Source organism: Salmo salar, chromosome ssa16 (genome assembly GCF_905237065.1).
Source record: "Salmo salar chromosome ssa16, Ssal_v3.1, whole genome shotgun sequence".
Lineage (NCBI taxonomy): Eukaryota > Metazoa > Chordata > Actinopteri > Salmoniformes > Salmonidae > Salmo > Salmo salar.
This window is the reverse complement of record NC_059457.1, coordinates 8710710-8724533: the sequence shown is the minus strand read 5'-3', so window position 1 is coordinate 8724533 and position 13824 is coordinate 8710710.

Sequence of the window (13824 nt, the reverse complement as noted above, 5' to 3'; positions counted from 1 at the left end):
GAGAGTCCCAACCCCAATCAACCAAACATAGAAACACACAACCTAGACTAACCATAGAATACTAAACATAAACCAAAACCCGGAATTACTAAATCAAACACCCTTTACACAAAACACACCACCCCGAACCACATAAAACAAATACCCCCTGCCACGCCCTGACCAAACTACAAAACAATTAACCTTATATACTGGCCAGGACGTGACAGTACCCCCCCCTTAAAGGTGCTACCCCAGAAGCACCTTAACAAAAAATAACCCCAAGCAACACCAACAAAAGTCCCCTTTTCTAAAGGGAGGGAAGGGAGGGTGGCTGCCGTCAACGACGGCACTGTGCTACACCCCCCCTCCCCAACCCACCTATTTCTGGAGGTGGCTCTGGCTCCGGCCGTTCCAGGCTGTCGGGCCACTCTGGCTTCGCCGGGGGGCAGTCGGGCCACTCTGGCTTCGCCGGGGGGCAGTCGGGGCAGTCTGGCAATTCGGGAGAGTCTGGGCAGTCTGGCAATTCGGGACAGTCTGGGCAGTCTGGCAATTCGGGACAGTCTGGGCAGTCTGGCCACTCCGGCAGTTCAGGGCAGTCTGGCCACTCCGGCAGTTCAGGGCAGTCTGGCCACTCCGGCAGTTCAGGGCAGTCTGGCCACTCCGGCAGTTCAGGGCAGTCTGGCCACTCCGGCAGTTCAGGGCAGTCTGGCCACTCCGGCAGTTCAGGGCAGTCTGGCCACTCCGGCAGTTCAGCGCAGTCTGGCCACTCCGGCAGTTCAGCGCAGTCTGGCCACTCCGGCAGTTCAGCGCAGTCTGGCCACTCCGGCAGTTCAGCGCAGTCTGGCCACTCCGGCAGTTCAGCGCGAGTCTGGCCACTCCGGCAGTTCAGCGCAGTCTGGCCACTCCGGCAGTTCAGCGCAGTCTGGCCACTCCGGCAGTTCAGCGCAGTCTGGCCACTCCGGCAGTTCAGCGCAGTCTGGCCACTCCGGCAGTTCAGCGCAGTCTGGCCACTCCGGCAGTTCAGCGCAGTCTGGCCACTCCGGCAGTTCAGCGCAGTCTGACCTCTCTGGCGACTGTTGACTGGCGGGCAGCTCTGACGACTGTTGACTGGCGGGCAGCTCTGACGACTGTTGACTGGCGGGCAGCTCTGACGATGACTGTTGACTGGCGGGCAGCTCTGACGATGACTGTTGACTGGCGGGCAGCTCTGACGATGACTGTTGACTGGCGGGCAGCTCTGACGATGACTGTTGACTGGCGGGCAGCTCTGACGATGACTGTTGACTGGCGGGCAGCTCTGACGATGACTGTTGACTGGCGGGCAGCTCTGACGATGACTGTTGACTGGCGGGCAGCTCTGACGATGACTGTTGACTGGCGGGCAGCTCTGACGATGACTGTTGACTGGCGGGCAGCTCTGACGATGACTGTTGACTGGCGGGCAGCTCTGACGATGACTGTTGACTGGCGGGCAGCTCTGACGATGACTGTTGACTGGCGGGCAGCTCTGACGATGACTGTTGACTGGCGGGCAGCTCTGACGATGACTGTTGACTGGCGGGCAGCTCTGATGATGACTGTTGACTGGCGGGCAGCTCTGATGAAGACTGTTGACTGGCGAGGCAGGGTTGACGCACTTGTAGCCTGGTGCGTGGTGCTGGTACTGGGATTACCAGATTATGTACACGCACCTCCAGGCTAGTGCGGGGAGCGGGAACAGGACGAGTCGGACTGGGTTGACGCACTTCCGGGTCCGCACGAGAGACAGGAGCTGGAAACCCAGGGCTATGGAGGCGCACAGCCGGTCTAGATCTTACCTCCTGCACAACCCGCCTTGGCTGGATGGAACTAGTAGCCCTGTACGAGCGGGGTGCTCGTACAGGGCAGACTGGGCTGTGCAGGGGCCTGATGGTAGCCGTGCGTGAGGCGGGAGTTGGGTAGCCTGGTCCTCGGAGGCGTACCGGCGACCAGATGCGCTGCGCAGGCATCCTCCTACCAGGCTGGATGCCCGCTCTAGCACGGCACCTGCGAGGGGCTGGAATAACGCGCACCGGACTGTGCGTGCGTATGGGTGAGATAGTGCGCTCCTCAGCGAAACATAGCGCTCTCCACCCCATACGCTCCTCCATATAACCACGAGTAGCTGGCTTCCGGCTCTTCTTACGCCTAGCCAAACTACCCGTGTGCCCCCCCCAAAATTTTCTTGGGGTGCCTCTCGTGCTTCTCCTTCAGCGCGTACTTGGCCTCGTACCACCGCCTCTCTGCCTTGGCTGCCTCAATTTCCCCCTGCGGGCGTCGATAATCCCCAGCCTGATGCCAGGGTCCGGCCCCGTCCAGAACTTCCTCCCAAGTCCACTTCTCCCGCCAGTCCAACTCGAACTCCGTCTGCTCCTTCCTCTGCTGCTTGGTCCTTTGGTGGTGGGTGATTCTGTCACGGCTGTTGTCGGTGAATGAGGACCAATACGCAGCAGGTACGTGAATGCTCATCTTGATTTTTAATTATTTTCAAAACGAACATACAAAACACAAAAAAACGAACACTCGACAAATAAACAGTCTGGTAAGGCACAAGGCTATACACAGAATAATCACCCACAAATACCACATACAAACACACCCTAATATATGGAACTCTCAATCAAAGGCAGATAGACAACACCTGCCTTCAACTGAGAGTCCCAACCCCAATCAACCAAACATAGAAACACACAACCTAGACTAACCATAGAATACTAAACATAAACCAAAACCCGGAATTACTAAATCAAACACCCTTTACACAAAACACACCACCCCGAACCACATAAAACAAATACCCCCTGCCACGCCCTGACCAAACTACAAAACAATTAACCTTATATACTGGCCAGGACGTGACAGTAGAATTGCATGCATTTCTACATCTGTAGCGAGCTATAGCACATTAGGTTAAAATTGATTACTGGTAACCGACACAGTCCCTTGAGTTGTCCTCCTTTCCAGGAAGAGAAAGGCTACCTTGCAATGAGAGGTCTAGCTAATTGCTCTCATATTAGCGCCGAAGGATTTCCAGCAACTTTTCTACCCAAGGCTGAAGTGAAGTGGGGGCCATTGCCATGCAATGGCGTGTACTGTATGTACTGTGTGCGTGCAGGATAAATAGTGAGGAAAGGCTGTGTCAGTGGAACATGGGAAGAAAAGTGTGAGTGTGTGTATGGGAGTGGGGTTCAAAAGGCACTGTGCAGAGCCGTAGCTACATATGATGACACGAGGGCCGGATAATAATTATACAAATAAAACAAATGTCGAATGGTAAATTAGTCTAGTAAGTCTAGACATCTATCTAATGAATGAGCATCATTGTGGCTTTGCATTAGATTAGCCCATTTTAAAGCCCATTACAAAGATGTACATGCATAATTCACATTTTGATGCACATTTAAATCACAATCACAATCCGCTGCCAATTAACAAAAATTATAATTTTTGACATAAGGTTAATTTAACTGCTTTTAATGAACACAATTAGTCATTTGATCTAAATACTGTACTAGGAACATCAATGAACTTGACTATAAATGTCAATGAATATTGTCATCAGAGTGGCCAGCAACAGCATTGACCACTTGAGTTCAACCAGTGAGTCCACAAGTTTGTTCTAAGCTCTGAGTCAGATCTAGACTGTTATCAGTCATAACACTCTGGTCATGGGTCATGTGTTGATGTGACGTTGCACTTCCGCAATAGATACGCAATAGGCCTGTATAATGAAGGGTTAGGAGCAGGAGGCAGAGCATACATGGGTGAGGATAACTTTTATGGTTGCTGGAAATGGACAGCCTTGACAGCCCGACAATGCTGCAAAATTATGTAAGTGACTGACTTACTGATAGAAGTGCCATGGACGTGTGTGTGTGTACAACAGGCAGCTGCAACATTGGAGGCTGCTCCAGTTCAGGCTCCAGTGATGTGATTGACAGGTGGAACAGTTGGGGTTGAGTGGGTCATGGTCTTCAGAGAGTCGGCTGGGGGCCGGGGTGGGGGACCCAGGAGAGAGGAGGCCCCGGCAGCCACAGGTGGCCTTTGTCCTCTGCCATTAGAGACCCCACAGTGCCTTCACCAGCCCTTACAGTCTTTCTATCATACTGGCATACAGGAGACAAACAGTCTGTATTCTGGTGGGAAGGTTTTGGGTCATAGAGATACTGTAGTTCTATTATAAGTGTTTTATATATAATTCTATGTTTGGGGTTTTGTGTGTGCATGTGCACATGCATGTGAACGGCGTGTACTGTATGTACTGCGTGCGTGCAGGATAAATAGTGAGGAAAGGCTGTGTCAGTGGAACATGGGAAGAAAAGTGTGAGTGTGTGTATGGGAGTGGGGTTCAAAAGGCACTGTGCAGAGCCGTAGCTACATATGAGGACACGAGGGCCGGATAATAATTATACAAATAAAACAAATGTTGAATGGTAAATTAGTCTAGTTAGTCTAGCCATCTATCTAAACTTGTAGTGAACGTGGCTGAATTACCGACCGGGCACGCAGGGTATGTGCTCAGGGGCCCTGACCTCCAGGGGCCCCCATTGGTTTTGTTAGTCACTCTCACTCAGATATCATAATAACATGGCATAAGTCATGGCAAAATGTGTAGAATTTCAGGAGATTAGCTTTTAAAACTGCCAAACTTTCTCCCCACCCCAAGGCTAAATGTGTAGAATTGCAGGAAATTAGCTGTAAACCTGCCCCCCCCAAAAAAAAGTACTGTAAAGAAAACGTCTTTGTTTACCTTTTGTTAATAAAATCTTTTAAATACCTTTCTAAATTCCAGTAAGTAATGCATTGTAAAATTCCAATAAATAATGTGTGGTAATGTTTCATTATTCAGTTTAATTCTCAATCTGTCTTAATCAAGGCCCAGCCTGTGTATTAATAAACTCACACACTGTGGTTCAACACAGGTGTTTCATTAAACAAAGGAAACTACAGTTATTCCTCATTGTGACCAAAGTGGATTAATCCAAATACACCAAATCCCTAATCAGCCCATTTCTCCATTCACAACTTTCACATCGCGTTCCACAAGCTGAACAGGGCAGCAAATTTAGGGGAGAATATGCTGTATCTCCCCTCTTTGAAACCCCTCTCTGGAGAGGAGGCATCAATAACTACAGATGAGAAGCTGGGGGGGTATCCCGAGACCCTCGTAAAGATCTGTGAGTGTCAGCGGCCCACCAGAAAGAAACAGGAAGAGAGGACGCGGTGCTGAAATGTCGAGACATCCTAGGAATGTGGGGAAAACTTCAGCAGGAATGTCTGACTCACACACACACACACACACACACATGTAACCGGGAGACCACACGCCAGCACACACACACCGACATGAGCATGCACACACACAACACACATAAGTACATACATATATGCACGAGCCCTCACGTGCTGTCTACACCCAGTCACCGACATAGGGGTCAAGTAAGGTCAACAAGGAAGAGGAGACAAGAGAAGGTTGAAAGGAAAGAAGAGAGGAGAGGATGTTGAGAGGAAAGGGGACATAGGAGAGGATTGGGAGACGGAAGAGGGAGATGATGAGTGAGAAAGGGATGGTCAAGGAGACAGAGAGAGCTGAGAGAAGATAGGAAATTATAAAGAGAAGAGGACTGGGAGACGAAGGATGAAAGATGAAAGGAGCAGGGGGAAATTAAATAAGTGAAGAAGCACTGAACAAAAGCAGCAGAGGGAGAGGAATGATCCAGAGAGTTGGAGGAGGCCCAGTTAATAAACATAAAAAACACAGTAAACAGAACAATCAATGAATGGGTCAAACAAAACCTGGTATCCAAAAGCATAACGTGCACAAGCACTAACAAGAAACAATTCCGGACAAGGACATGGGGGGAAACAGAGGGTTAAATACACAACATGTAATTGATGGAATAGGAACTAGGTGTAAGGAAGACAAGACAAAAGCAATGGAAAATGAAAGGTGGATCGGCGATGGCTGGAAGGCCGGTGACGTCGACCGCCGAACGCCGCCCGCACAAGGAGAAGGACCAACTTCGGTGGAAGTCGTGACAAAAACGACGTTGGAGGCGGCTTATGGTAGAGAAATTAACATAACATTCTCTGACAGCAGCTCTGTTGGACATTCCTGCGGTCAGCCTGCCAAATGCACGCTCCCTCAAAACTTGAGACATCTGTGGCATTGTGTTGTGTGAAAAAGTTTAGAGTGGCCTTTTATTGCCCCTAGTACAAGGTGCACCATGCTAATCTTTGGCTTCGTTTTATGAAAACAACACAAGCGAAGTTAATAACTTCCCAATTTTCCCCTCAGTGACATTTAGTCATAGTTGGCCTTCTATGTGGTTCAAGGTCCTCTGACTATCTGGATCTGCCAGACAGGCAGTGAGAAGTTGATATACAGTAGGTTACTAAGAAACAAACTGATAATAACAATTTGAACATCTGCACGCAAGGTTAAGGTGGAAAAATAGAAGTAGAAAAGGGAAGGAAAGTAGCAGAGAGAGACAGAGTGTGTGTGCGCAAACAGAGGAAGCATAAGTGCTGAAGGCAGCACAATATGTGGATGAGCTGAAGAAAGAGAACGGGGAACAGAAAGTTACAGAAATAAACCAAAAAAGAGAAGAATGACTCTCAGCCCATTACTGAAAGCATCCAAAGAGAGCAGTGTGATGAGTAACATGCCAAGTATAGAAAAGACCAAGGTGTGTGTGTATAGGGAAGGGCGGAAGTACAAAGGACATTGTGCAGCCCAAGGGGAACAGGTGGGAGGGGGACGGGGGTTAAACAAAGATGAATTGATAAACAATGGTGACTTACTGTGCTGCAAAACATAGGATAGGCCTGCATTAAAGGTGTCGTCTAAAATAAATATACTTGTGTGTGCATCCCAGCTAGCACAGTGGATCTGTGCCGATTCCGGCTGAGAGTTAGGGCACTCGGCTGATAGTCAAACTCGGCCGACGTCATGTGGCCAGAATCTGGGCTGCCTTTCGGCAGTATTACTTATGTCTAGGATGCGGGGACTGAGCTCGGGGAGATTCCGGTGTGAGTTATCTGGCCCAAATGTATTACTTGGGGCTCTGGCCGATTGTGGCTACTCTGGCAGATGATTACACAGGCTGCTTTATGTAATTAACATTTCACTATTTATTTATTTATTTATTTTTCCATAGTTTCTCATTGTTTCTGTGATCAAAAAATGAAATGAACATTTAAATAAAATTCTTTAAGAGTCTTGTTTAAGGAGTATTTTAGTATTTTGATACTGTGAAAATTGATAAGCATTAAAAACTTTGTGCATGGGGCCTGCCGAGTGGCGCAGTGGCCTAAGACAATGCATTGCAGTGCAAACTGTGTTGCTACAGATGCTGGTTTGATACCCGTGCCGGCTGCAACCAGGAGACCCATGAGGTGACACACAATTGGCCCAGCATTGTCCGGCTTAGGGGAGGGTTTGGCCGGCCGGGATGTCCTTGTCCCATTGCGCTGTAGCGGCTCCTGTGGCGGGCCAGGTGCATGCACGCTGACACGGTCATCAGGTGTACAGTGTTTCCTCTGACACAATGGTGTGGCTGGCATCTGGGTTAAGTGTGCATTGTGTCAAGAAGCAGTGCGGCTTGGCAGGGTTGTGTTTAGAAGGATGCATGGCTCTCTCCCGAGGTCGTATGGGAGTTGCAGCGAAGGGACAAGACAATTGGATATGACAAAGGTGGTAAAAAAGAAAAAAAAATGTTTTTATTTAACTAGGCAAGTCAATTCTTATTTACAATGACGGCCTACCCCGGCCAAACCCGGACGATGCTCGGCCAATTGTGCGCCGCCCAATGGGACACCCAATCACAGCCAGATGTGATGCAGGCTGGATTCAAACCAGGTACTGCAGTGATGTCTTAGACCACTGCTCCACTCGAGAGCCCCATAAATTAATAAAGTTATAAAAACAATTGTGGATGGGTATAATTTGTATGCATAAAATGTATAAAAGTAACATTTAAAATGACTAAATCGGGTAAATTTGTATACATTTATTTAAAATTGCATCGGGCCGCTTCTGGGGGGATTCTAGTACGATGCCGGCAAAGTCGGCTGAATTCTGGAAGACGGAAACGCCCCGATGTACTTGGGCCGATTCTGGGCAGTCATTCATTTTGATTCCGGGCCGAGTCCGACACCTGATTCCGGGACGATTTAATCAGTTCTGGACCCCCGGAAGAGGGCCGCTTCTGGGCAGATTCCTCATTGATAGCTGGGATGTGTGTCCTGTGTGTATTTGCAGTACATTGGTGCATCTGTGTGCTTATCAGCATCTGTTAGATTAGTTGTGCATGTGTGTGCCTGGGTATGTATGTGTTTGTGTGTTTGTTTGTGTGTGCGTGTGTGACTGTGTGCCTGTGTGTAGACAGTGGAGCCGTTACAACACTTGCTGGGTGTAGGATCCAGGGTGTTTGTTCTCTAGGTGTTTGCAGAGTGGAATATCGCTCTGTACAGGACACAATGTTCTCCTACTCCATCAGCCTTTAACCTCTTAAAATGACAGGCTTCTCTCTGTCTTTCTCTATATACACACACACATATATATACAGTACAAGTCAAAAGTTTGGACACACCTACTCATTCAAGGGTTTTTCTTTATTTGTACTATTTTCTACATTGTAAAAATAGTGAAGACATCAAAACTATGAAATAACACATGAAATCACGTAGTAACAAAAGTGTTAAGCAATTCAAAATATATTTTATATTTCAGCATCTTCAAAGTAGCCACCCTTTGCCTTGATGACAGCTAGCTAGCTAACATTAGCTGGCAGGCTCCCTAGCTAACATTACGTGTATGACGTTATTATTCATATCCCAGAACCGTTTGCTTTGCTAGTTAGAGCCTAATGTTAGCTAGCTAACATTGAACCTGGTTGGTTAGCAGATTCATGCAGGGTAGTAACGACATGATTTGGCACTATGTTCATTGTTGTTTAACGTTCATTGATGTTTAATGGCTGGCTCGTTAGCTAATGCTACGTGACGGGTGTGATCTTACACATTGTTTACCTAGCTAGGTTCATTGTTTACCTAGCTAGCTAGCTACATGTCTTAGGCTAAAGTGTACCCAATGAATATGGCCGGTGTTAGTAAACGTCGGCAAAAAAGCATAATGAAATTAAAATGCATTCCAGGTGACTACCTCATGAAGCTGGTTGAGAGAATGCCAAAAGTGTGAGAAGCTGTAATCGAGGCAAACGGTGGCTACTTTGAAGAATCTCAAATTAAAATCTATTTTGATTTGTCTAACACATTCTTGTTAATACTTTATTCCATGTGTTATTTCATAGTTTTGATGTCTTCACTATTATTCTAGAATGTACAAAATAGCAAAAATCAAGAAAAACCCTTGAATGAGTAGGTGTGTCCAAACTTTTATATAATTTCATTATGTACTGTGTATATATCCTCTCTTTCTATCTCTCAGGTACTCTAAATGTCAGGCAAATGATGGCACTGTAAAGAAGTTTGAATTGCATGTTGTAAGAAATTATTGTATTGTTTGACATTGACTTAATTGCACAATTGGGTCAAGTTACTTATCACACACATTTGGTAGTGCTTCATGTATTATCTTATATTCATATCAAAATACAGTACCACGTGATACATTGTAATGTGTGCCCTTGTCATTATCATGCTAGATTATAATAATGCACGGCAGTCTGTTATCTCACCTCCTGGCCCTCTTATCTGTGTGGAAGGAAGGCTGGAACGATGAAGTGCCGGTAGTGTTAATGATTGACCAGTGGCCAAGCAACAGGTCAGGGAACATTAAATGTAGTTTACAAAAGTTAAATCAGGAAGGCTGGTCTGAATGCTTGCTTTAACTTTATCCAGTAATTCACATTGTTTCCTATTCTACGGGCATATTTTGAATTAATACAAATGTATCATCATCAGCATAGCGTCTTGTTTCTTCTCCTCTTTCCTGTTAGCCATGTTTGGAATGTCATTCACCTATTTACCGTATAGCCTATAACCACGGCACAATAATGCACATTCCTCACACTTGCGTTTAACCTATGGGCTCACTTTTGTAATTATAAACTTCCTATCTCTCAACCAATGGGCATAAATCTTGGGATGCATTTATATGTCAACGTATCCTCGTTCTCTCACTTGCTGTATTTCAGCAACAGTTTTTTCGACAACCATCCATCACCAGGGGGTTTCGACGAAAGCATCCCTCATTGGGCTACCTGCCATCACATCATCTGGCCATTCCCCAGACTAGTTACTAAAATGCCGTATTGCATTCTGTCTTTGTTGTTAATTCAGTTTAGCCTGTACTCGATTGAGCAACAGATAACAGGAAGTACTGTATTAGGCTGTAGGAACTGTGTTACATGTCAAGTAATTTATAGTGGCTGTTCATCACTAGTAGCCTAAACCAACACCATCTCACCAAAAACACTCACATTTTTTGAAAATTAAAACCACAACAAAAAAATGACAAGAGGTCAGGTTGCAAACTTAGACTGAGTTCAGATTTAGGCTGTCTTCATGTATTGTCTGTTTATTATGCTAAAATCTAGCAGCAAGATGCTTGAGTTATGGCATGCTTCTGAGTGGCTATTATCGCTTATGTAGAGGGTCATAGCAAATGTTGCTGGATTAACATTATCAATTTACTTGGAAGCTCCTTGATATTGAATGCAGCATTATGCGAACTAACAGCAGAAAGCTCATATTTTTTACTACAGCACTTCTAAAAAAAAGGATGTCAGATTCACAGCAGAGTGTATCCTCGAATGTGGGTTTAGTCATCTGTGTGTGTGTGTATTTGTATTTATTATGGATCCCCATTAGCTGCTGTCAAGGCAGCAGCTACTCTTTCTGGGGTCCAGCAAAATTAAGGCCGTTTATAAAAAATTTTAATATTACAATACATTCACAAATTTCACAACACACTGTGTGCCCTCAGGCCCCTATTCCACCTCTACCACATATCTACAGTACAAAATCCATGTGTTTGTGTATAGTGCGTATGTTATCGTCTGTGTGTATGGTTGTGTCTGTGCCTATGTTTGTCCCCACTGTTCCATAAGGTGTATTGTTATCTGTTTTTTTATCTAATTTTACTGCTTGCATCAGTTACTTGATGTGGAATAGAGTTCCATGTAGTCATGGCTCTGTGTAGTGCTGTGCGCCTCCCATAGTCTGTTCTGGACTTGGGGAATGTGAAAAGACCTCTTCTGGCATGTCTTGTGGGGTATGCATGGGTGTTCGAGCTGGGCGCCAGTAGTTCAGACAGCACGGTGCATTCAACATGTTGATACCTCTCATAAATACAAGTATAGATGAAGTCAATCTCTCCTCCACTTTGAGCCAGGAGAGATTGCCATGCATATTACTAATATTAGCTCTCTGTGTACATCCAAGGGTCAGCCGTGCTGCCCTGTTCTGAGCCAATTGCAATTTTTCTAAGTCCCTTTTGTGGCACCTTACCACACAACTGAACAGTAATCCAGGTACGACAAAACTAGGGCATGTAGGACCTGTCTTGTTGATAGTGCTGTTAAGAAGGTAGAGCAACGCTTTATTATGAACAGACCCCCCCCCCTTAGCTACTGTTGTATCAATATGTTTTTATCATGACAGTTTACAATCCAGGGTTACTCCAAGCAGTTTAGACACCTCAACTTGCTCAATTTCCACATGATTTATTACAAGATTTAGTTGAGCTTTAGGGTTTAGTGAATGATTTGCCCCAAATACAATGCTTTTAGTTTTAGAAATACTTAGGACGAACTTATTCCTTGCCACCCACTCTGAAACTAACTGCAGCTCTTTGTAAAGTGTTTCAATCATTTCAGTTGCTGTAGTAGCTGACGGGTGGAATCATCCGCATACTTAGACACACTGGCTTTACTCAAAGCCAGTGGCATGTCATTAGTAAAACATTTAAAAAGTAAGGGGCCTAGACAGCTGACCTGGGGAATTCCTGATTCTACCTGGATTATGTTAGAGAAGCTTCCATTAAAGAACACCCTCTGTGTTCTGTTAGACAGGTAACCCTTTATCCACAATATAACAGGGGTGTAAAGTCATAACACATACAGTTGAAGTCGGAAGATTACATAAACCTTAGCCAAATACATTTAAACTTTTCCAATTGCTGACATTTAATCCTAGTAAAAATTCCCTGTCTTGTGTCAGTTAGGATCATCATTTTATTTAAAAAATGTGAAATGTCAGAATAATAGTAGAGAGAATGATTTATTTCAGCTTTTATTTCTTTCATCACATTCCCAGTGGGTCAGAAGTTCACATACACTCAATTAGTATTTGGTAGCATTGCCTTTAAATTGTTTAACTTGGGTCAAACATTTTGGGTAGCCTTCCACAAGCTTCCCCCATTCCTCCTGACAGAGCTGGTGTAACTGAGTCAGGTTTGTAGGCCTCCTTGCTCGCACACGCTATTTCAGTTCTGCCCACAGGTTTTCTATAGAATTGAGGTCAGGGCTTTGTGATGGCCACTCCAATACCTTGACTTTGTTGTCCTTAAGCCATTTTGCCACAATTTTGGAAGTATGCCTGGGGTCATTGTCCATTTGGAAGACCCCATTTGCGACCAAGCTTTAACTTCCTGACTGATGTCTTGAGATGTTGCTTCAATATATCCACATAATTTTCCTACCTCATGATGCCATCTATTATGTGAAGTGCACCAGTCCCTTCTGCAGCAAAGCACCCCCACAACAAGATGCTGTCACCCCCGTGCTTCACTGTTGGGATGCTGTTCTTCGGCTTGCAAGCCTCCCCTTTTTCCTCCAAACATAACGATGGTCAATATGGCCAAACAGTTCTATTTTTGTTTCATCAGACCAGAGGACATTTCTCAAAAAAGTACGATCTTTGTCCCCATGTGCAGTTGCAAATTGTAGTCTGGCTTTTTAATGGCGGTTTTGGAGCAATGGCTTCTTCTTTGCTGAGCGGCCTTTCAGGTTATGTCGATATAGGACTTGTTTTACTGTGGAAATAGATACTTTTGTACCTGTTTCCTCCAGCATCTTCACAAGGTCCTTTGCTGTTGTTCTGGGATTGACTTACACTTTTCGCACCAAAGTACGTTAATCTCTAGGAGACAGAACGCGTCTCCTTCCTGAGCTGTATGACGGCTGCGTGGTCCCATGGTCTTTATACTTGCGCACTATTGTTTGTACAGATGAACGTGGTACCTTCAGACATTTGGAAATTGCTCCCAAGGATCAACCAGACTTGTGGAGGTCTTCAATTGTTTTTCTGAGGTCTTGGCTGATTTATTTTGATTTCCCCATGAGGTCAAGCAAAGAGGCACTGAGTCTGAAGGTAGGCCTTGAAATACATCCACAGGTACACCTCCAATTGACTCAAATGATGTCAATTAGCCTATCAGAAGCCTCTAAAGCCATGACATAATTTTCTGTTTAAGCTGTTTAAAGGCACAGTCAACTTAGTGTATGTAACTTTCAGACTGACTGGAATTGTGATACAGTGAATTATCAGTGAAATAATGTGTCTGTAAACAATTGTTGGAAAGTTACTTGTGTCATGCACAAAGTAGATGTCCTAACCGACTTGCCAAAACTATAGTTTGTTAACAAGTAATTTGTGGAGTGGTTGAAAAACGAGTTTTAATGACTCCAACCTAAGTGTATGTAAACTTCCGACTTCAAATGTATGTTTTTCCAGTAGCAGACTATGATCGCTAATGTCAAGAGCCGCACTGAAGTCTAACAAAACATCCTCGACAATCTTTTTATCATCAGTTTCTCTCAGCCAATCATCAGTCATTTGTGTAAGTGCTGGGTTTGT